The sequence below is a fragment of the Cyphomyrmex costatus genome, unplaced genomic scaffold, assembly GCF_001594065.2.
Source record: "Cyphomyrmex costatus isolate MS0001 unplaced genomic scaffold, Ccosl1.0 scaffold112, whole genome shotgun sequence".
Lineage (NCBI taxonomy): Eukaryota > Metazoa > Arthropoda > Insecta > Hymenoptera > Formicidae > Cyphomyrmex > Cyphomyrmex costatus.
Genome location: NW_017275086.1, coordinates 1,226,332 through 1,248,838, shown reverse-complemented (window position 1 = coordinate 1,248,838; position 22,507 = coordinate 1,226,332).

The following is a 22,507-nucleotide window of genomic DNA, read 5'->3' as shown; positions in this document are numbered from 1 at the left end:
ATAAAAAGATTTAAATTTTTGAGTAATCCTTTTTTGTTCTAATTATCATTAGGTACACACTGTATTACTTCTATTGCACATAACATGAAAAATATTCACTTTGAGCTGGCACCTTTAATTAATAATATATCAGTTACTTTTCGTAATATATTATATATTATTATTAGATAATCATTTAAAATTTTAAAGGTTTTTGAGGATCTTTTTGTGATCACGGCTTGATCCTTTAATTTTTAATGATATGATTTTTTTTGGATATCACTTATTTTTTATAGTACAGATATATAAAAAATATATATGAAAAAAATATTTAAAATTGATTTTAAAATATTATATAACGAAAGAGAGTGAAAAACGGCGAAAAGAAGGATTGGGAAGGGAGAGAGGTGGAGGAGAGGAGGAGGAGGGGGTGCGATGGGTCGAGGTTGGTGAAGGTGTGAGCGAAATTCTTATTATCATTAGGTACATATTGAATAACTTCTATTGCACATAACGCCCTCTAGAGGCGCCATTCAAGCGAAATATTGCGCAGTTGTACTCTACTCGGCAAGACCTTTCCAATGATATATATTTTGTATCAATTCGCGATTATCACTTTAGCCACTTCCCTTGTAAGCGCGCGAAATTCTAACCCTGTCATTTATAATTAAAAAATTTTTTCCATTTAAAAACTATCACAGCTTTAGCATTTTTGTTTTAGACTTTTCGTCTTAAAACGTTGCAAAGAATCTGTCTTCCAAATACTTCTCGTCAGTATTGTAATACTCTGTGTTTTAAAGGAATGAGTACGGTCTTTTCTCTGTCGCTTCTGATAGAGATGCGACTAATATATAATGACGTGGTGACGAGTTTTCAGAAAGCCGCAATCATATTTAAAATTGACAGTTTTTCGCGTTCTTCTTTCCCGCGAGCTCATTAAATTGTTTCCTTCGTGTAATTTGTCGGCTGGGAACACCGAGCGCCGCCGCGCTCGGTTAACGACGAGCAATTTACTCGAGTGTTTATCGGCACGATCGTTTGAAGGAAACGTAATGAGGTCTGAAAGAAAACTACCGAGACAAAAGTATTGGTTACTTCATCATTTCCGCGGGAATCTTGTTTCTTATCATTCATTCCGTTATATTTACAGAAAAATTTCTTCATTGTTCAGAAAGATTTACTCATCTTCCACATTTTAGGAAAAAAAAAAAATATATTAATGTGCAGGATGTACGGAAAGTTTTTTCTATTGCTCGCATATTCTAAATCAAGAATTATGTAAATTGATGCATCTTTTTATTCTTTGTATATGATCCAAGATAAAAGACTCTTGATAGATAAAATTGTAGAAGTGAAAATAATGAAAAATTATTTTTTAAGTAATTTTAATTAAATTGTGCGATAACAAATTTGTTAATTTTATGCTTACTGAAATATTAAAGTGTATTTCTAAAATACTTAATACTTTCTTATATATTTAATTGGTTTGAAAAGATTCTCCCATGAAGCGTATGCTGTTTATTAATAATGTTTAGCAAATGTAGGTGCACACAGAATTCGAAGCGGAAGCTCGCATTAAATGTCTTGAATAAATTCTTCGGCCGAGACCGAAACATGCCAGTGTGCCAAAGTCGTAGCACGTGTCGACGCTGAAAGGGTGCACATGCGGTACAGCGGGGGTGGTCCATTTAATAATCAGTAAACTAGTTACGGCCCGCATACATCCATGTACGAGCGGCCACGGTCGCATGTGCGCGCTCTGAATTATTTACACGGAGGATGACCGCTCGCCAAAATGGACTTAGAATTCGCAATTAAGGTGCACGGGGCCATAAGCCCGAAACACATTACCGCATTATTATTAAAATCGAGCAAAGCCGGCACCGCGAAACGTAAGTCCGCCCCCTTTGGATGCATATACATCACATGGTGGTCCCTCGATGATTTATTATGGTTATCCACAAATTCCCATTTATTGTGACAGAGAAAACTATTAAGTAGTCTTCATTTTTTGAACGACTGATATTAACTTCTTATTAATTGTGTAAGTAAGTAGGTAAGTAAGTATTATTTTTTCAAGAGAGGAGAGAGAGAGAGAGAGAGAGAGAGAGAGAGAGAGAGAGATGAGAGAGAGAGAGAGAGAGAGAGAGAGAGAGAGAGAGAGAGAGAGAGACGGAGAAACAGACAGTTTTAATTTTTATTAAAAGTATTAATTATATTCTTAAGTCAGAAATATTGTATTTTTATTGTATAATATAATGTTACGAATTTATATTCCTCTTTGATAGTAAATGGGAATTGAAAACAATATTCCTTCAGATTTTATTTCATTTAGATAATATGTATATACCTCTATTTTATTCATTATTAGATTAAATTACTTGCAAACGAAATAGTAACGAAAATTCAATTTATAGATACATACGCACCGTGCCGTTTACGGTGTATCGCGTGCGATTTTCAACTCGCATAAGTGCGGGTGTATATTTCTGAAAACTGGCGAATTGTGTACGGGCGGCCCCGTGTTTGCGCCGCAATTTCATTCGCGGCGGTCGTGGCCGGTTGCTCCGCCGCAGTAGCGGTTGCGAATAATCGAAATTCAATTAAGAGGAATTTCGATGTTCTTCGGAAAAAAAAAAACGGTAGTGCACCTTTTCTAGAACTAAACGATGCGTGTGTCATTCATGAGCAAATTTGCAAAACATTAAATAGCCGACTCAGAACTTGCACTTTATTGGCTCGTATTCCCCGATGTGCTTTTACCGATAAAAAAAATATATACTTTTATATTTGAAATTTTATAATATATACGTAATGCGAACTGTGTGCTAATATCATAAAAATGCATTCTGAATTTTTATTTTATTTATTAAATATAATACATATTTTGTTCCGTTAGATGTAAACATTTAATGTGATAATTTTTTTGAAGTATCTTCTTATAAATATAGAAATGCGCTCAAATCTGATAGAGTTAATATTTGACACAAAAGGTTTTGTAACAATCTATTTATCTATTTAAGTGAAGTTTAAATAAATAAAGAATTTTGCGCAAAGAGTTACATTTTGCATTAAAATCACTGAATTAATTAAAAGAGAACATTATGCACCTTGAATTTACTGATCGTTATTTTAATTGTTTACAGTGCTTTTTATGGACTTCCAAGATGGTCAGTCGTTCGAATTAATCAAGCGATCGTTATCATTCGCGAATTTCCGGTTTAAACAAGCTAGAATTAACGCTGGTGCAATTAAAGAAACATACGTCAGCCCTGCTGTAATATTTCATGCGGTTACGATCGGACCTGTGGAAATAAATTTTCACGTAATGTTCGGTGCGACCAGCCAGGTGCAAGAAGTTTCCATTAAAACCAGTCTTGAATGACTACACGTAAACAAGAATTGTATATACATATTATACACTGTAGATATAAATTGTCGTTTCGCACGTAATCTATGTTGCAGACAATACATAATCCATATAGATTGCGCATATGATTATGCTTTCTTCTCTGTTCTATTTGTCGAATAAAATGTTTTGTCCGAAGAGATTAAACTTGCTTTGACGCGAATTTATAACAAATGTAATAATATTAATAAGTATTAGTTGTAATGACTTTTTCTCTACTTATTTATATTAAAAAATTTTATTGTTTTAGATTTATCGATTTAATAATTAAAAAAGTTATTTTAAAATTTAGAATCGAAGATTATTTATCAGTTTATGTCTATTTATTGCTTCTAGATTTCTTGTATTTATAATAATTTCTCGATAATATCATTCAAAGAATCTCATTGAATTGTTTGTTTCCTGTATATATCCAGAAATTATTTTATCAGAAAATATCTTTAATCTTCAATAGTCAACTAGTATTTCCTTATTATTCTTTTCTTTTTTATTTAAGACATTGACTATCCAGTCACAACTATATAAGCAAGATTAGTGCATTTCTTTCTCAAGGAGGAAGCTAGGAAATAAGAACCAACTCATTTGTCTTCCGCGTGACCTCCATAGTTTACCGTCCGCGTAAGAAAAAGCCCAGGTAAACATCACGTAGACGTAATTTAGCATCGTGCAGTCGACGGCGCGACCCTGATTAAAACGCAAGGCGACAACCGGGTAGAGCTCGCCGACATTGGCGCGCGATCGCAGCGAGGGTGCCGACCGTGTGTATGCAAATTTTATAGGTTAAATGGAGCGCCCGACCGGCCACGGAAATAATTATCCCAGTTACCCTGTATTCAGTACCTTAGTCATCCTCCCCCGGCTCTGTAGACGGCGCACCCTCTCTCGGGGCCATTGTCGCGCATGCATGCTGCCGCACCTGTACTTGCTTTCTAGACTTCCCGCTGTTTCTAACCACGGACGGGGTGGATTTCGGCACAAATTTTTTGCATAATTTAATTCTGTACGAAATATTCTGACGGTCGAAATTAGTACGTCATATGTTATATTTATAATTATCGTAGCACCTATTTTGGGAAAACTGCTTGAGACGACCTATTTTCTTTCATATATTCAAAATTAGATTTGCTTTTCTAAATCAAAAATATCCTGCTGCTTATATATGGATGTAATAATAATATGACCCTTAAGAGAGAGAAATTTAATACTTCAAATATTAAATTGGATAGTGATTAATTATTTATTTTGATTAGCACTGTTTTAATGCTCCTAATATACCCGATATAAATAATTAATCACTAATCAATTTAATACTTACAGTTAAATTATTATATAGGAACACACCGAAGAGTATCAAATATTAAATTATCATTATTACGATTATACTCGAAGCCCGAATGAATATTCTGTTATAAGAGAATAAAGTGTATGTGGAACATGAGGATACGCAATTAACTTTGTTGTAGCGTGATACTTTGCGCTGTTTGAAACTGGTGGAAATACGAGAAGCGGGAAATTGTTTAACGGCATTATGAAGACAAGTTGTAGGCTGAGGCTGTAAGGTTGAGGATGCTCTCATGGTCATATTTAATTTAGCGGGCGAGGCAAACTTCCCATGTAACGGGTTGCACGGGAATATCGTTACAAGAAAATCCTGTGGCGTGACGAACGAGAAGTCGTGCCCGGGCGTGAGACAATCGTATTAGAGACTTACGCGCGCCCGCCATGCGCGGAGTTTGAGCTCGACGCACCCTCACGCGTATGTCTACAGCGATCGGTTTACCCTCCGGCTATGTAACTCCATTCGCGTCGATTTATATAGTTCTCATACTTGAAATTGGAAATTAGCGACGCGTCGTCGTCGCGCGAGCTTCGCACTTGTAAAGTGCGCTTCAAACACGTCCGATCTAAAACGCCACCGTTGTAATATGTAATTGACTTTTTAATCGCCAAATTATATATGATTTAAAATCGCTCCTGCGATTAATATTTTATATTTATTCTTTAATTTCGTTAAGTCATGCAAACAATTCTACTAACGTACAGTAAAAAAACCGATTTTTATATTGTATAATAATAATTTGTTATTTTGTGAAAGATATTTTCTTTGAAGATGTATTCCGAATTTTATATTAGGGATTTTCAATACTATTACGCTCTCTAAATAAGAAATCAATTAATATTGCTGCGTTCTAACAATTAATATTTTTATTATTTGGCTGTCACTAAACTTAAACTGAAAAAAAGATTACTAAATTTTATTAAATATTTATTTGTATAGTACTAACGAAATATTTACTTACAGTAAATAAACATTTATTCGAAATAAAAAATTAGACTTAAACAAAATAAATATATATTTATTAAATATATTTAATAAATATTTTGTTAATATTATTTTGACACATAAAATTTCATAAAGTTAAATAATTTTTTTCAGAGTATCAAAGATATTCAATGAAACAAAAATAGGCATTTAAACAAGTGTATAATATACACGTAAAAAAATCGCAATGTAAGATATTACGTGATAACGTTTACTACAATTTTAAAGGAAGATCGCAATTGCAATGCATAATTTTGAAAATCGCACATATTCCTAGCAGTACTTATCATGAAATATTTTAGAAATCAATCTGTTATCTGGTTTTAATATTCGGGAGTTTGTTAATCTGCGTCTCGGCATTTTAAAGAAAATTGACGTTTTGACATTTTTGGTGCAAATTACCTTTAATCTAATCCATTTTATGTAAAATATCGAAAAAAGATACGATAAAGACTTTTATAATTTGTACCATTTCGCTCCATCTGTATTCGTTAATAAAAGATGACGGCAGATAATGTATCGTTATTCAATCGCTAAGTAGCGTTCGCAAATCTCGTGTTTAACTTAACTCGTACCACGTGATGACTTAATTCTGGTTGTAGTGCTTAGGAAGTAATTAAACGTCCGATGATTATCTATTTCCTGCATCGTCCGTTCCCTCCCCCTTTCTCCCTTTCCCCTCATCTTTGCACAATGACGATGCAGCACCAGCCGAACCGGAAATTACTACGGAATCGAAGCCAGTCTGCGCGCGAGCACACAGGACTACGCACAAACGTGATGTATGCTTAACGCACCTCAGATCGACGGGGGGTTTGCGGAAGAGGGAAAGGAGGGTGGTACGCGAAACCTGCATGGTAAATTAGTGTGGATGGGAGGGGTTGTAAGCCCTTTCAAGTGTGGCATGCCCGACCCGTGCTCGCCATCAGACGCACAAACGATGCTTATCGCCGGTCGCGCGCGCCGCCGGTTTGATCACAGCCTGGAACTTGGTTCCGTGCGTTCGACAGTCGACGCTCGGCGTGTCGACGTTGCCAGGAAGGTGGTGACTTGAATCGCCGCCTATTTTGACGCTGCGAGAGTGGCTATCGACCGTCGCGACGGACTTGTTCTTTGAAATTTCAATTTTTTTCCTCATCCACCAACCAAGCCAAGCGCTTTTACGCGCGAAACAAACGTGGGGTGAACGGAGAGTAAGACACGACTAATGTTGGAAAGAAGAAAAAGAGAGATACATATATATATTTTAATATCGTTTTTGACACAATTTTATAATAGATAACTTCTTTGGCTAGAAATAACGTTATACTGGGATAAGAATATAATGTTGAGATAAGTGCGATAGTTATTTTACATAATTGACGAATTATTTAACAAGATTGAAGCTTATCGATACATTAATGGTGATTAATATATTATTCTTATTGTAACTGATTACTAATTTGCAAGTAAATGTAAATCCCTTATATAGAAAATAATTGAACTTTATAATTGCTTTGGGAAATTATATTGTCGAGAGGGGATTTATACTACTTTCACAAGAGAGAGAGAGAGAGAGATGAACGACTTGTACCGTAATCTTTGCGTCAACAAACGAAAGCGTTTCGATATTAGCTACTGAATTTCCTCAACTTCATTTACGACTTCATCCGCCGATCCCCGTTATTAAATTAATCTCCGTGCATCAAGGGGGGATCTAAGATCGAGCCGCGCAATCTATCCCGTAATCCGGAATCTCGCGAGGGGTGAAATATCCGGCGAGTGTACACGGGATGAATTATTCAGTGCGACGTCGATATTTAAAAGTTCCTCTTCTCCACACGCGCGCTCTCTCGGTGTTTGGCTTTTCGGAAAAAATCGAATCGAACGTGGCGAGAATCCCGCGTTTCCCTTTTTTTCATCCCCGGGCAAGCTCGCAAACTTATTCCTTAACTCGTGGTCGGAACGAACGGACGTGAGGGAGAATTTAAGCGGTCGATGCTTTTCGCTGTGTAATACACAATGAACGAAATCGCTGACTCAGGCGAACGAGAAAAAGCAAAATCTGATGATGGAAATCACATATTTTTGTACAGTTAACCACGAAAGTTACTTGTCGATAAAGAGGAATATAATATATATTTGACTTTGTAACTACGATGATGCATAGATTGGCAGGTCTATATATATTCTATTTATAATGCTAAAAGAAATTAATGGAAATATACTGTTGTCTAAAAATAACTCTAATAGCTTTCAGTATCTAACACACAAAATAATTTTATATTAGAATTCCTCTTTATATTTCTAAATTAAAGCATTAGCTTTGCGTTCAGTTTGCCTTTCGAGAACGGCGTTGATATCGCGTCATTAGGAAAGTATGTGGGATCACATATTAATTCCCCAACGTGAATGTATATGGAAAATGAAAGGGAATCGGCGAATAATCTGGCGTGCACCGCGGAGATACATCGGTGGAATTCACCGGCCGACAAAAACTATGATACGCGCTTCAGATTAAATGCACAATGCGCCAGCGCAGCCAAAGGCACGGATTTTTCCAAACGTTTGTTTTTTTTGTTGGATATAATCCAGCGTGCTTTTATGAAATGCCCCTGATGCATTTGGAGTCCATCGCACAATCGCTGAAAGAAGCGGCTAGCATGTTGCATGAGTTTTGCGTTATAATTCTTGTAAATGCAGAAATGCATTTTGGGAGACAGACTGAACATTCCATGTGATATTGCTGTAATGTATCTATACATCTATGTAATTGAAAACAAAGAAATGAAATTAATTTTACGATTGATTTAAAAGTAACATATTTATATCTACATATTATGATAAGTAAATACTTCATTTGAATTAATATGTTTTAGTAAGAACTAAAACTTTTACCAGTTTTTTGCAACAGAAAAAGTACGATAAGGGTAAATGTGACAGTTCTTATAAAAATATATTACCGCTTACCACATTTTTGATAATCATGTCATCTTTGATAGAACCAAGTCATGCATTTGCACAGAATATCAATAAACAGACATGGTAATATATTATACATATGAGGAAACACACTAGATATAATGCAGCGTATATGAGAAGAATACAGAAAATCCATAATAAAAAATACTTTTGTGAATCATTTTCCAATAGGTGGAAGAGCAACTTAATGGTTTGGTACATAATTTCGCAATATTTTCACATTTGTGTTTTTCCATTCAATCAAGATAAATCGAGGTTACGTAATGTATCACGCATCGAAAAAAACAAATGCCTAGACACATGAATGCCTGTCGGTACGATATTCAATTGTAATAATTTGTAAATTATTTTGATAATTAGAATACAATATATATAATATGTATTCCTTATTTTTTAATTTAATTCAAATGACGTACGAAATTTGTTAATGTATTTCTCTTTTTTCATACAATATCTTTTTCTATTATTTTTAATTTAAAATTTTCTAAAATAAATAAAATGTGATGGAAAAATTATACGTATATATTATATTATTAACTGTTTTAAATTGTAAAATTGTATAAAAATAAATTTAGAATTTTTTTATATCTATAATTACCACATGAAGAAAAATTTTGCTATATTTTTAATATAAAATAGAGACAACGCGTTCGAATTGCGCGGTGTCAGTCTTCCATGTAAAACCATGTTTTGTTTCGCAAGTTCGAAATTCATGTGTGTATGTTTGCGTGTTTTTGTTAAAAAATCGCAATTTCGAATTAAGTTACGCACCGTCGGTGCGAGAAACGACGAAGTCGAATTCTGTATTTACAGCGCGCGTTGGAGGTTCGAAAGTCCAATCGTTGCGTTATCACGAAATAGTTGGCGAGAATAAGAGAGAGAAAGAGAGATATGGAAAAGAGTCGCTTTTTTTGGGACGAAAATTGTATGCCAATCTCGCGAGACAATTACGAGTGTAGCCAGGTCAAAACGGTATCTTTGCGTGTTCCGTCGATCGATAGTCTATCAAAGCGGTTAAGCTACCACTCTTCAATCAATTTTCCATTTGCATCGACAGTGCTTTTTCCGGACAACGGTGCAGATTACCTTTTCAGGTGATCTGTTCGATTCTGATAAAGGGACGTTCAATTTGAAAATATATGTGACAATGATCAATAATTTTGATATCCTTCATGCAAAAAGGTGAAATTTGTAAATAGGATCATTATATTATACCTTTCTGCTCTGTATACAATATATTTAATCTCTATCATCATCTCTCGTGAAATATATATGTATATGAAATATTATATATACATATATAGTTACGTATGTAGATAAATAAAGGTAAATATATATATAGCGAAATATAACGATTCTTATTATCAATGAAGATTAAACTTTTTTTTTCATTTAAATGCATTTAGTAATTATAAATACAAATGTGATTTAAAAGTATTTTTTGCAAAGGCATTCTAATAATACAAGATTCAAGTTTAATACTTTTGTTTCTCAATAATAGCTGTACTAGGTATAATGTGAGATTAAAAGTTAAGGCCATTTAAAAGATAATCAAGATATCAATCATATTTTGCGCAAATTGCTATGTGAAATATATATCAGTGTATACATGAATTTTGAAGTTGTTCGTTTGAAAATTCGTTCGAAAGCACACACTTTTGATATGTTTTTTTTTTTTTCAAATCAGTGATATAATTATTAGAAATTTATAAAGTGTATATACATGTGTATAAAAACTATTAAACAGTGATACGTATATATAGTTTATAAATGTTGGCTATTATAACTTTTATGCTGTTAATTACATATATTTATATAGCATTAATGCAATATTTGCAAAATACATTAAATATTTTTAATATCTTTTAAAGAATTCATTATTAGTTTTCTATTTTTTAAAATAATATAATAGAATCTATTTTATTAGTAAAATTTAAAGATATCATTTTTATATTTAGTACAAGTTTATATAAAAAAATATATATAAATAAAGATGTGTGTGCGTGCGTGCGTGCGTGAACACATATATAATAGATTTTTTATTTTTAATTTCCATGTGTCAAAATGTAAATCAATCCTTTTTTGTGATTAGTTTTAAAGTAAACATCGTTCATATTACAATAATATATGCATTTAGTAAATAATAATCTAAATTTGAGTCAATACATTTTTTTAAGTTAAATTGTTTAACTCCATTGTTTTAGTCAAATTAACAATATTAGGTAGGAGCAATAGCGAATTCTATTAAAATGATAAAAAATTTAAAACTTGATATATGTAATTTGACATTACGAATCTAAAGAATATAGGTACATCTATTTATTTTATTCAAATTATATCAAAACTGATCAGCTCTGCAAAACCTGGTATCGATCGAATTTCATTAAACTTCGTCAAGTTCCTGATTACTCAACTCCACGTTTCTCTTATTGCCTGCAAATCACTAATTCCTCCTCGCTCGTTCGCAATCCCTATTAGCCTTTGGCCCTACTGAAGACCCTTCGGAAGATACCCTCACGACGAAAGACTTTCCGGAAGTCATCGGCAGGACCGATAGTGACGGACTTAGATTAACTTAGAAGCGTAGCGCGTAGGAACTTCAAAGAGATGTACCGACGCAGCGCCGTGGCACCCGCAAAGTATTCGAAGAACGGAGATTCGGCGGAAGCAATCTGATTCCGGCGTAGTTGATGAGGAGAAGAAGGAGGGAAGGTACGACGCGATGGCATCGCGAAGCGAAACTTTACTAAATTTACACGCCACAGGAAACAGGAGGATGCCGACGACGATGGGGGAACAGAACGTCCCCCGGTTGTGTCGAAAGTTCCTTGTCGACGTCGACCCTGTCAGTGACATTGAGTAAGCGCGCGACTTTCGTATCGATTAGGCGGGATTAGGACAAGCCAACAACGACGATGTTGGTTCGAGCGTTGTCGCTTATACATCTCGTTGTTTTATCGTTGCGGTGCTTTAATTTGCGTTCGTTTAATTTCGTTTTCGCGGCGTGAGGAGTAGTGTTCTTGTTTCCGTGAAATATAAAATTGTGGTAATCATATATGTCAATATAGAGATTAATGCTTAAATCAAGTTAAATTGTCGCGTGTATTTGAAAATGTTTTCAAAATTTTAATTATGTGTACGAATCATAATTGAATATATATCGCTCCCTTACATTAAAAGTAAAGTAACATAATTTGAAAAACGATTTCCAAGTTATTATTATAATGAAACTATATACATATATATTGCTATAATAAGTTTACTCTTTTGTTAATGTATGAATACCTGGGTACCTTATACATTGAAATTGTAATAGTAAATGCTCGAGTAAATGTTTTACATTTTTATGCGAATTTTTCATTAAGTCTGAAATTTCCACCTTTCGTTTTGTTAATAATTATGCATGTACTAAGGTAATTTTTTTACATAATTTAGTAAGAAATTAATTAGTAAAAAGGAACGCATAAGTAATCTAAGAAACAAGAACTTAGTTATACATATTTATTGATTAATGCGTACAGTTAAGAGCGAGGTTAAGAGTCAGTGGCAAAAGAGCGTAGTCAGTAGTTCTCTGAAAGAATATATATTAAAAATTAAAGTTTTATTTTAAAAGTACATTTATGTCCAACTAAAATGCATTTATTCTATTTTGGTGTCTAATTACTGTTATCATTAATTGCAGCTTGTTATCGAGACATTTTCTTGTCAGATTTATGAAAAATTCTTTAATGCGCCAAAGATATCTGCTTTAAAATAAATATTCGTTTTTCTCAAAGTTTCATCTTCGTGATTGATCAGATATTTTTAATCGAATTTGTATCCGGAGATTTGGAAAGGCCAATCTCTATCCGTCGATGTCATTTTTACATTTGTGAAAATTTTGTAAAAATAAGTTTGTTTCATGGAAAGCACTATAACTAAATAATGATTAAAGTGGTTACAAGGATGCCTAATATTACTAATTGTAAGTAAAATTTTAGTAAAATTTAGTAAAATTTATGTAATGTATTTTTAATATGTAATTTTAATTTTTAACAAAATATATAAGTGTATTTGACAAGGACTCTCTCTTTCTTAAAATTGATAATTAACAAACATAATCTAGGTTAATAAAAGTCTATGCTAATGAAAGGGCGCTATAAATTAATTGAAATGAATATTACTCCATTTGATGTGCCATGTCTTCTCTATTTAAAGTTTGGACATTTCGACTCTCTTTGGAATCCTCTTCAGTATATTAACATCTTCTATACAATTTTAACGACATTTTATCCGATTTCACGATCAGTTAAGGCAATGCTACTCACAGACTTTAATTTTTAATACATACTTAATTTCTTTTAAAGAACTGCGGACTACACTCTTGTGCCATTAACTACAATTGTAAATTAATTGTATTTTTCGTCTTTCAAGTTTAACAAATTCGCCTTACTAATATAACATTGTGAGTTTCCGTGTTGTGTCGACATTGAGTCCATCGCTTGCAATTTTCTGTGAGGCCTTTTCTAGGGTGGCAATTTGGAAGGGTGGACGGCGGGAGACGAAAAAGGGTTCTTGTTTTCGGTAACTTAGGGCATTAGCCGTATTACTGTAACGACGTTGCTTTCCGTTTAATCGGTTGCCTTCATTATTGCCCTATCGAAGTGGCGAAGGGCGGGCAACATGGCTCGTTTCCGATCAGATGTGGGCAATTAAAGGCCAATCGTTTTCCGTTACTAGGCAGCCCTCGCTAACTCTCGTCCCTGTGCCACGCACTAGCTGGCCTGGTAATGCAGTTGCGCGCCGCTACCGCTTTCGGAATGCGTTACGCGTTTCGATTTTTAATCGATCTTTGCTCGCAGCACTATACGTTCGATGTGTAGTGCGTATCCTATCGATCGTGATCGTTGGAACGCGTTGCGTTTATTCGAGGAGCCGCGCGGTGCATCTCTGGCTCGATATATCTGTGATCGTAAACACAGTTAGTGCGAGTTCAAATGCATCTGCTCCGAACGGTATTTCTTGGTCGTAGTGCTTTTTGAAAAATATCGTGAATTTATGAATTCCTTCTTCTCTCATCTACCTCCCCAAGCAGAATAACAAGTCATGATAACGTCAAAATGACATTAAATTAAATTGTAGCTAATTAAAATGTGATTTTGAATAATCATTTTACAGCTATTTTGATGTCATTTTCATGTCATGATAATTTGTGTTCTGCTTGAGTCGTGAGATACTCTTTCAAATTATACGATATTCAAAATTAAGATGTCTTATAAGACTCTAAGTATCTTTTAGATACTCCCGCAAAAGTGTCTTTAAGATCCCTTTCGGACGATCTTATAAGATTTTTTAACCAATTATGAACTGTTATTTCAATTAAAAAAATATTATTTATTGAAATTAGGTAATAAACGCAATTGTTTTATTGAGAAATGCCGTAAACTTAAACTTGATGATATGTCATTCACATTCTGCAAGTGAATGACGAAACAGCAGTGTCTTTAACAAATTTTTTAAATGTCTTATAAGACGTCTTTCAAATTTGAATCTTTTATCTTTTTCTAGATTTTGATTATGAAATACAAAAATTCTTACAAAATTGGTAGAATATGAGATGTATAAAAGTGACTGTATACGGTCAATATTGCCAGTATATTAAAAAATATTGATAATGTTACGTGTGTAGTTAATATTGATGGATTGATGTAGAATGCTGACGGTGATCTGAATTTTAATTTTCGAGCATCAGTATCCGTTTATTAGGATCCATGTCACAATATGTCACAGTGCAATAGATAATGTATGTAAAGCTAAAGTGAAATACAATATATTATCAATAATATCGATCGTATAAAGTTGTAAAGATACTAAAAATATCGATGCATACATCAGTCATAATATTACAGATTCATACATATTGTCAGTATTATTAATTCAATATTACTGATCAGTATTATTGACCGTGTAGGGTTACTTTAATTATTATGGCATAATCCTTCATATCGTCTCCACGAATGAGGTAAATACATCGATTTGAACGTGTTTTAGTTTTTCTCGTGCATAGGTAAGATTAATTATATTCGCTACATACGCACATATGTATAAGAAATGTAAAAAGATTCCTTGGAAGAAACGTGAGAAAGTCTTTGACTCGGTACAGCCGCGACCAACCGCCGTTTCTGGGTGCATTATGCAACCGAGAAAGAGAGACCCCCTGTAAGTTTTATCGAGCGTGCGCGATTTCCCAAGCTCCGTAGAAATGCATGCGCGTCGTATTCCGCGGAGAAAGAATAGCGATCTTGTATATCGTGTATACACGAGACACTCAATAAATTTCTGCTTTCCCTGATCCCGGAATTAGTTGCTCAAGAAATGGCGCTTGAGGAATACTTCACTATTTCGTTGTTCATTTTTAGAATGCAATGACGTATCATCGGTTTAAGTTTACTGCGTTCTTCAATGAAACAGTTGTTTATCTGATTTTAATAAATCGTTTTTTGGTTGAAGTAAGAATTAATAATCACAATTAAAAGAGCAATTGATTTAGGAAGAAAGCCAACTAAATTTGACGTTAAATATTAGAAATTATTTACAGAGGGTTCTTTATATCAATGATAGTCAATTAAATTCTTTACAGTGTTTTAAACGTAGAGTTTTAAAGATGTTTTAATTAGAAATATCAGTAACATTCAATTGCTTACCAATTTAGTGTAAGATATTACGTACTCCAGCTTTAGTTCAAGATTATATTTCAAAATTGACAAATAATTGGCACGCAGTTCGTCAAAAAATTGAAAAATTTTAAATTAACATAAAGATATTATTAGGCATCAAGGCCCGTCTTGACCGAATATGACCTTCTTCATTTATTTATGTAAAATTTATCGTGTTTGAAGATGTTAAAATTTCTAAGTATATCAAGTCACACACACACACACACACACACAAACTTTTATTATACTTTTTGAAGACTTCTATCTGCTCGATAAACATCTACGATTCCAAGTGTCGTTATATCGAGGTGACCGTCACGGAGCGGTACGTATCATCCTCTATGGCTACGCCACGTCACGTCGGGTGAGGGTGTTCTCGCTACGTTAATTATGCGGCGGCGTAATTAAATAGGAGGTAATTGAGGGACGCGGAAGGCATTATTGAAGTTTCTGATGGCGGCGGGGCGGCTGGAACTCGTTGTTTGCACGTTGGTGTTTGTAAGTGGCTGCATGCGTACGTGAACTACCATGTGCAGCACCCTTGCCGCAGGGGATTTAGCGGAAAATCTTTGATTATTTTTAAAAAGAAAAATTAAAATTTATATTTAAATAGGATATTATCTTTAACTGAAAAGTTTATTAACTCACATTGTTATACATTTAAAAGAATCTTATTATTTATTATTGTAACTTGATCAATATTTTTGTTCTATAACAAGTCTACGTTACATAGCAATACAAATTACGTAATAATAAGAATAGTTATTTAATATTTTCAGGAGACGCGGTAGTGTCTCCGGCCATGTTCAAAAACTGAAAGACACTACAAGTTTCTTATCTCGAGCAACCAAAGTTCACTTTTGGGGGGTTATCTCATACTGTTATATTTCGATTTCAAATTATATAAAGATTATAAGATCGTAATCTCATTTTGTACTGTCTTTTATATTTTTATTTTTAGAATAGACGAAAGATCTTGATATCAATAATAGGTTCCAACATATGAACAATTTTTATTATGTTATTAAGATAATATAAACTTGGTCGCCTTATACAAAGTATTTGTTCCTCTTTGGACGGTGTTAGGGTTAATCTGGAGTTTATCACAAAGAGACCAACTTTGATTAAGGGTTCCCCGAGCACGCGGGGGCGGCCCTGCGCTCACATACTGACGATGAGGGATGGTGACTGGAGAATGCTGACGCTGATACGCGCGCGGTCAGTCTCGTTCACTCGCGGAAGGGGGTTGGTTGGCTGGTCGGTGGTCGGTCGGTCGGCTCATGCATATGCTAATCATATTCGGAGGCGCACTGGCTTCCAGGCGGAGATGAGCACCGGCCAATTCCGCCGCGCCATCGACTACTACTCTATCCCGGGCTCTCTGTACATGGCGCAGAGCGGCGTGAATCGTCCATTCAACTACTCTTTTTATCCGTCCTAGCTAACTCGCGAGCGCCGACGATTGCGTGGATTAAATTAAATGGACCGCCGCGGATCGTTCCGAATAACAGCGAATAGATCGCTAAAGAACGTTTTCGACTTCAGCGCTCGCTCGGTTATCCTCCCACTTCTTCTAACGAATGCATGCAGGCGCCAACATTTTCATCCTAGATTATTTCGGAAAATTTTATACATGTTATATGAATTTTTATTTTACAAAATAAATTTCGTAATTTATATTTGCATTTTATATTTCTCAACATGATTGCTTGGTTCTTGGATTGATATCGAAAATAAGATACTTATTAATAAAATAAAATTTCGCAATCACAGTTATAATACATTTCGTGATTAACACATATAATAACAAGCTATCAGTTAAAAAAATATAATAATACATTAGCTTTCACAGAATTCTTATTTTTATAAATTTGTATAACTGCGGCGTCTTGGTGTTTTGGATATGAACAGTGTCTTTGATATAATAAAAAATTTTAATTTACATATATTTTGAAAAATATCAAGTACAATATATAAAGTTAAAAACTGTGATCAAAATTATATTAATCATAATATTATCAAATTTTTGAAAAGGTATAAATTTATCTCAGATTTTTGAATACTATTTTAACATAATTTTTTAATTTAGTCTTTCAATATTGTAACATATCAAAAAATCATGCGATTCTGACTTTTTCTTTCAAAATAAAATCGATTAATATTCAAACCTGTCTGTCACTAAAATCATATTAAATTTATCAAAAATATTGCACTTGTAAATAAACAGTAAATCTTACTTGTCATATAACGTTTTATAATTTCGGAAATATTGATTTTTTACATCATGTTATATGAGAAATTTGCATAATTCGTATATTTGAGAAATACATGACCGATACCATATAGGGTAAAATGGGATAATTTGAGGTCGTACAGTGTATTCAGTCAAACAAAATATACAATATTGCAAAATTTATGTTTGACATGTTTGATTGAATACACTATGCGACTTTAATACTTTATACAATTTGAAAATTTCTCTTAATCCATGCAAATTACCCTGCTTTATTTTGTTTCAGTCATGTATTTCCCAAAATGCAATTTTATGTTGTGCATTGATCGATTTTTTATAAACGCGATTATGTGGCGCGGAACTCGCGCAGTCGATCCCGTCTCGCGATCGTCAAACCGGTATCTTCTCCATGGTGCATTGAGCGCGGATATCGGTTGTGTTTGCTTGTTCGGTCCCGTCGTCATTTTTGCAATGGGCAATAGCTCATTTGAATGCGAATGCCGCGCGCCATGCCGCGCTGCACCGCGCTGCGCCGGTCGGGGCCGACGGACGTTAACGATTCTTTTGTTTTACGTGTATACGGCTCCGTGGACTCGGCTCAAAGTCAGTCAGCAGTCGGGCGGCAGAGGGACTTGATTTAAGACCGGCACGATATCTCGAGGAATCGCGCTGCGCCGCTTAACGAGCGCGGTGTGTACGCGAGCCCGATCGGTCTGGCGTTCTCTTCCTCTATTTCTCTCTTTTTTTCTCTCCCTCCTTCTCGTTCGAACGTTTTCAAAAATGCCACCGTGCAGAATGTGGGTCGTCGCACCTTGCGCACTCCCCTTTGATTTCCATCATGATGTAAGAACCACCAGCTTTGCTTTCTGCAACCACTCGCGATGTATCGCTGTTAACGAAATAACTGACGTTCTCGTTCCTTTATATGTATTTATCTAGTATCCTAGATCATAGCCAGAAGAATCTCTTTTATGGTAGAATCGAAACCAGCTGACGTTGTCGAAACCGATTATACGAGTGATAGAAGTAAGAAACCTTCAATCGTTAGTGATTTGCGTTGACGGCTAATTTCACGGAATCATTGTGAGTCGTGACGCTCGTCTCGAAAATACAATACCAATCGCCCTTGCGTAATAATCACATTTACGTAATGTATTTCGCCAGAACATAGATCACTGGTGATTTACGCCTTGAATAGACATGGCGTGAGTGATAAATGCCGGTGTTAATAATTCCAGCTACATAGGCCACAATGACCGCGTTTCTTAACTCATTTGTTTCACTCTATGTGTCGTTAATTTTGTAACGTACAAGTTGTTTCATTCTCATTTTCCACGAGAAAGAAGTAAGATTCTCGGTCCTCTTATAACTAAACACAGCCATCTCAGCTTTACTTGGTGATTACGCGTTAAATAGAATGTTTATATTAAAAAGTTAAAAAGTCCAAGAAATACGTTTGGAGTTAAGTATATGAATGCAAATTTAAATATCACTTTAGTTGTGATATGATAGTTACGTAAAAATAAAAATAAAAGTAGTTTTGTGTATGTCTCTAAAAATAAATCAACTATAAGTAAAATGTTTATGTTATGAGTCTCTGCGGTTGTTTGTGGTATATTTAAGGCGATAAGATATAATTTCTAAACAATTGGAACATACTTATCCATAAAATTAAATTTAAATGTTCTGACCTTGGATTTGAGTTCTCCTCAATGTGGAAGTCAAATACGAACTATTGACTACTCACTACTGTTATACGTGTGTATGTGTGTGTATGATAGTATAATTATGATTATGTAAATGATTAGGTATATGAAATGTCTTAATTGAAATAAAATGACATTATAGCTATTCTTATATATATAAACATTGTTCTTTTATACAATGTTTTACTGTATAATAGAATAATGTTTATATGTGAGAATATTAAAAAATTGTAGGTATATTGAATATTAGTACAATGTAACAAATTTTTCTGATTACACTATAATTGTAATGTTAATTAGATAAATAATGAATTCATCAATTAAGTAATTTGATTTAAATAACATTTTGTCATGCGTGATAACGAATGAGACGCGTTCGTTAGCTGGGATAATAAAGTAATGATCCTTCACAGAGGAAGGAAATATCTTTATAGGTGAGAGGAAAGCGTGTGATTTAAACGATGCGACGAAATTTTACGGCGAGGGAAATGCAAGCGCGCGCCTTCGGATGCGCCGTTTATTATATCCGTGTCGCGCTCTGTTGCAATCTTACAATTTATATCTGTAAGTGTATACCCGCGCGGCCCAGACACCCGCAGTTATTATCCCATCTCGAGAGGGGATCCCCCCGGACGGACATATTAAATTCCTCATAAAACGCTGGATAGACCGTAACAAATGGAAGGACGCGGTCTTTGAACCTGCCGAGCGTCCCGGAGAAAAGTCCGTTTCTGCGTTCCAATATTCGCAAGTAGTTCCCCGCGCCTTTGCCCGCGAATTACATCACCATCCTCGGGACTCTTCTCGTCCGCGTACCATTATCCACGGAAAAAGGCAGGATTTATTTCAGGAGAAAGATAATTCGTATAATTAAATTGATTTCTAGGTATTTCCATTAATCGCGATTGGATGTTTAAACTAGTAATTTCAATCAGCTGTAAAATATCAAGCATAAACGCTTTAATTTGTATTAATTTATTTTTTAAACACTTTAAGTGTATATTTTAATTTATTATATTATTATGCTTTTACTTTCTAATAATATTAAAAGAATTTGAACTCCATAACAGTTCCAAGTGAATAATAATTTGAAGTTTTTGATATTTTCTCAACTGATGTATCAAATAGCCAAATCTTTTATTCGTTGGCAAATGAAATTCGCGAGTCGAGCGGGGTCGTTACGAGAACGATCGTGTCGTTTTGAATGTAAATCATTGTGAAAACATTTATGGCTCGTGAAACCTCTCCTCTCTGCTCATACTGGGTGACATCGTGAAACACGTGGCAGCTAATCTGGTGGTTGGTACAAGACGCTTGGAGAGTCTCTTGATGCTCCTGTCCCGACGGACAAACCAACTACTTATTGGCGAAGGGTTTCAACCCTCCGGCGAACTTCGCGCCAGATAAACAACCAAAAAAAGTTAGAAAGTTTAACTCGCGAGGGAGTCGCCTGCGGGATAAACATATTTTCACGGTTCGTCTATTATTCGGACACGGTCGAAATATCATCATTCCGCCTTCTAATTTTTCTTCCGTTTTTATGTAATAATTACAGTATAGAAATGTTTTGGTTATGCGATCTTAGCTAAAAGTATCAGTCAAAAAATCAGCTAAAAAATTCAATTAATTAATATCAGTTAATATCAGTAAAAAAAATTTTGGTCGCGAATACGTCTAAAAACTAACAGTAAAAAATAAAATACGTAACAAATAATTTGGGTTTTTCATTTTAGCGTAATGACTATTTTTCTACAGTTTTAGCTAAAAACCGAATAAGTGGATTTAAATAACTTTTTCTCGAATATTTATTAGAGTTTTATTAGTAAATATAAAAAATATAATTTAATTTTAATCCAAAAGTTATAAACTTATAAATTTAAATATAATGAAGCATTCTATTGATAAAATGCACGATTTATTACCTGTAATTGCCAAAATTTTTTTTATGATCTTCTCGATATAAATAATGATTGTTGAGAAAATCACTGTGCGATATCCATCTGTTTCGACTTGGTGTGTTTGCTACATTGTAGAAAGCGAAAGACAGAAAACGAGGAAGAAAGAGAGATAGAAAACGAGAGATAGTATGTATGTCGTGGCTCTCTTCGACCATATAAAATTTATTAACCCTCCGTTCGCTCGTCGAAAGGCGCAAAGGGGGGGAGGGGATGCGAAAGGTGACTGCATGCCGGCTTTGGCAGCCGTTGCAACGTGTTTATTTTCCTGACGTAGGTAGAGTATCGGTTTACGAGAGAAGGCGGAAGGAGGGAATGCCATGCAGATAATATATGGAAAGCATAAATCGAGATAGAAGGGCGACGATGACGACGAAGAAGTCTGCATCCTCTCCGCTCGATTCCCATATTCACCCAATAGATTCAACTATCGCGTATGTGCCTCTCTTCCCCCTTTTGGCTTTTATGTACTTTTTTCTATGCTTAAATGTTGCTCATGTATGATTGCGTTTTGTACCATAAAATTGCGATTTCCTCCTTTTATTATATTATTATATTTTTTTTACAATTAAAGAATTAAATTTAATTAAATTCGTATTTTTATTCTATATTTTTATTTTAAAAATAATTTGAGTCAAATTATCAAATTTAATATACACATGCACCTTTCATGTATCATGTAAGAATCTTATTTATTTGTGTCATATTTCATTTAACTACATAAAAAATATAATGCAGTTATGTAATACATTTTATTACATTTTATTAATAGATTATTTTTCATCATTATAATGTTATGAAAATGGAAAATCCTAAAAATATGACACTTAATGAAAATTTCAAATAAAAGTGAGCACTTTCGAACATTTCCGTCGCTTTCAAGGTTTTACCACTGCGTTGTTGAAACCTTGGCGTTCGACGATAATAATGTACAATCTATGAGGAAGAAAATAAATTTCAATGTGTCTCGAGCATTTGGAAGGTTGGAGCGAAAATTCCAGAGTCAATTCTACGTTGTCGCGAGCGGTGAAGACCCGCCTGTACCTATCGTGTCCGGCGTTGGGATAATTAAATTATCGAGACTTGATCTCTTCCTCCGCACCTGCCCCTGCACCTCGTTCTCTCGTCCTCTTCCTTCCGAACCTCGGCGAAATACACAGTCGGCGCAACCACTCGAACATATTTGTCCGAACGTGTCAGTTTTCGAATTGATCACAGAGGAGTGCCCTTAGACAGCGTAATGAAA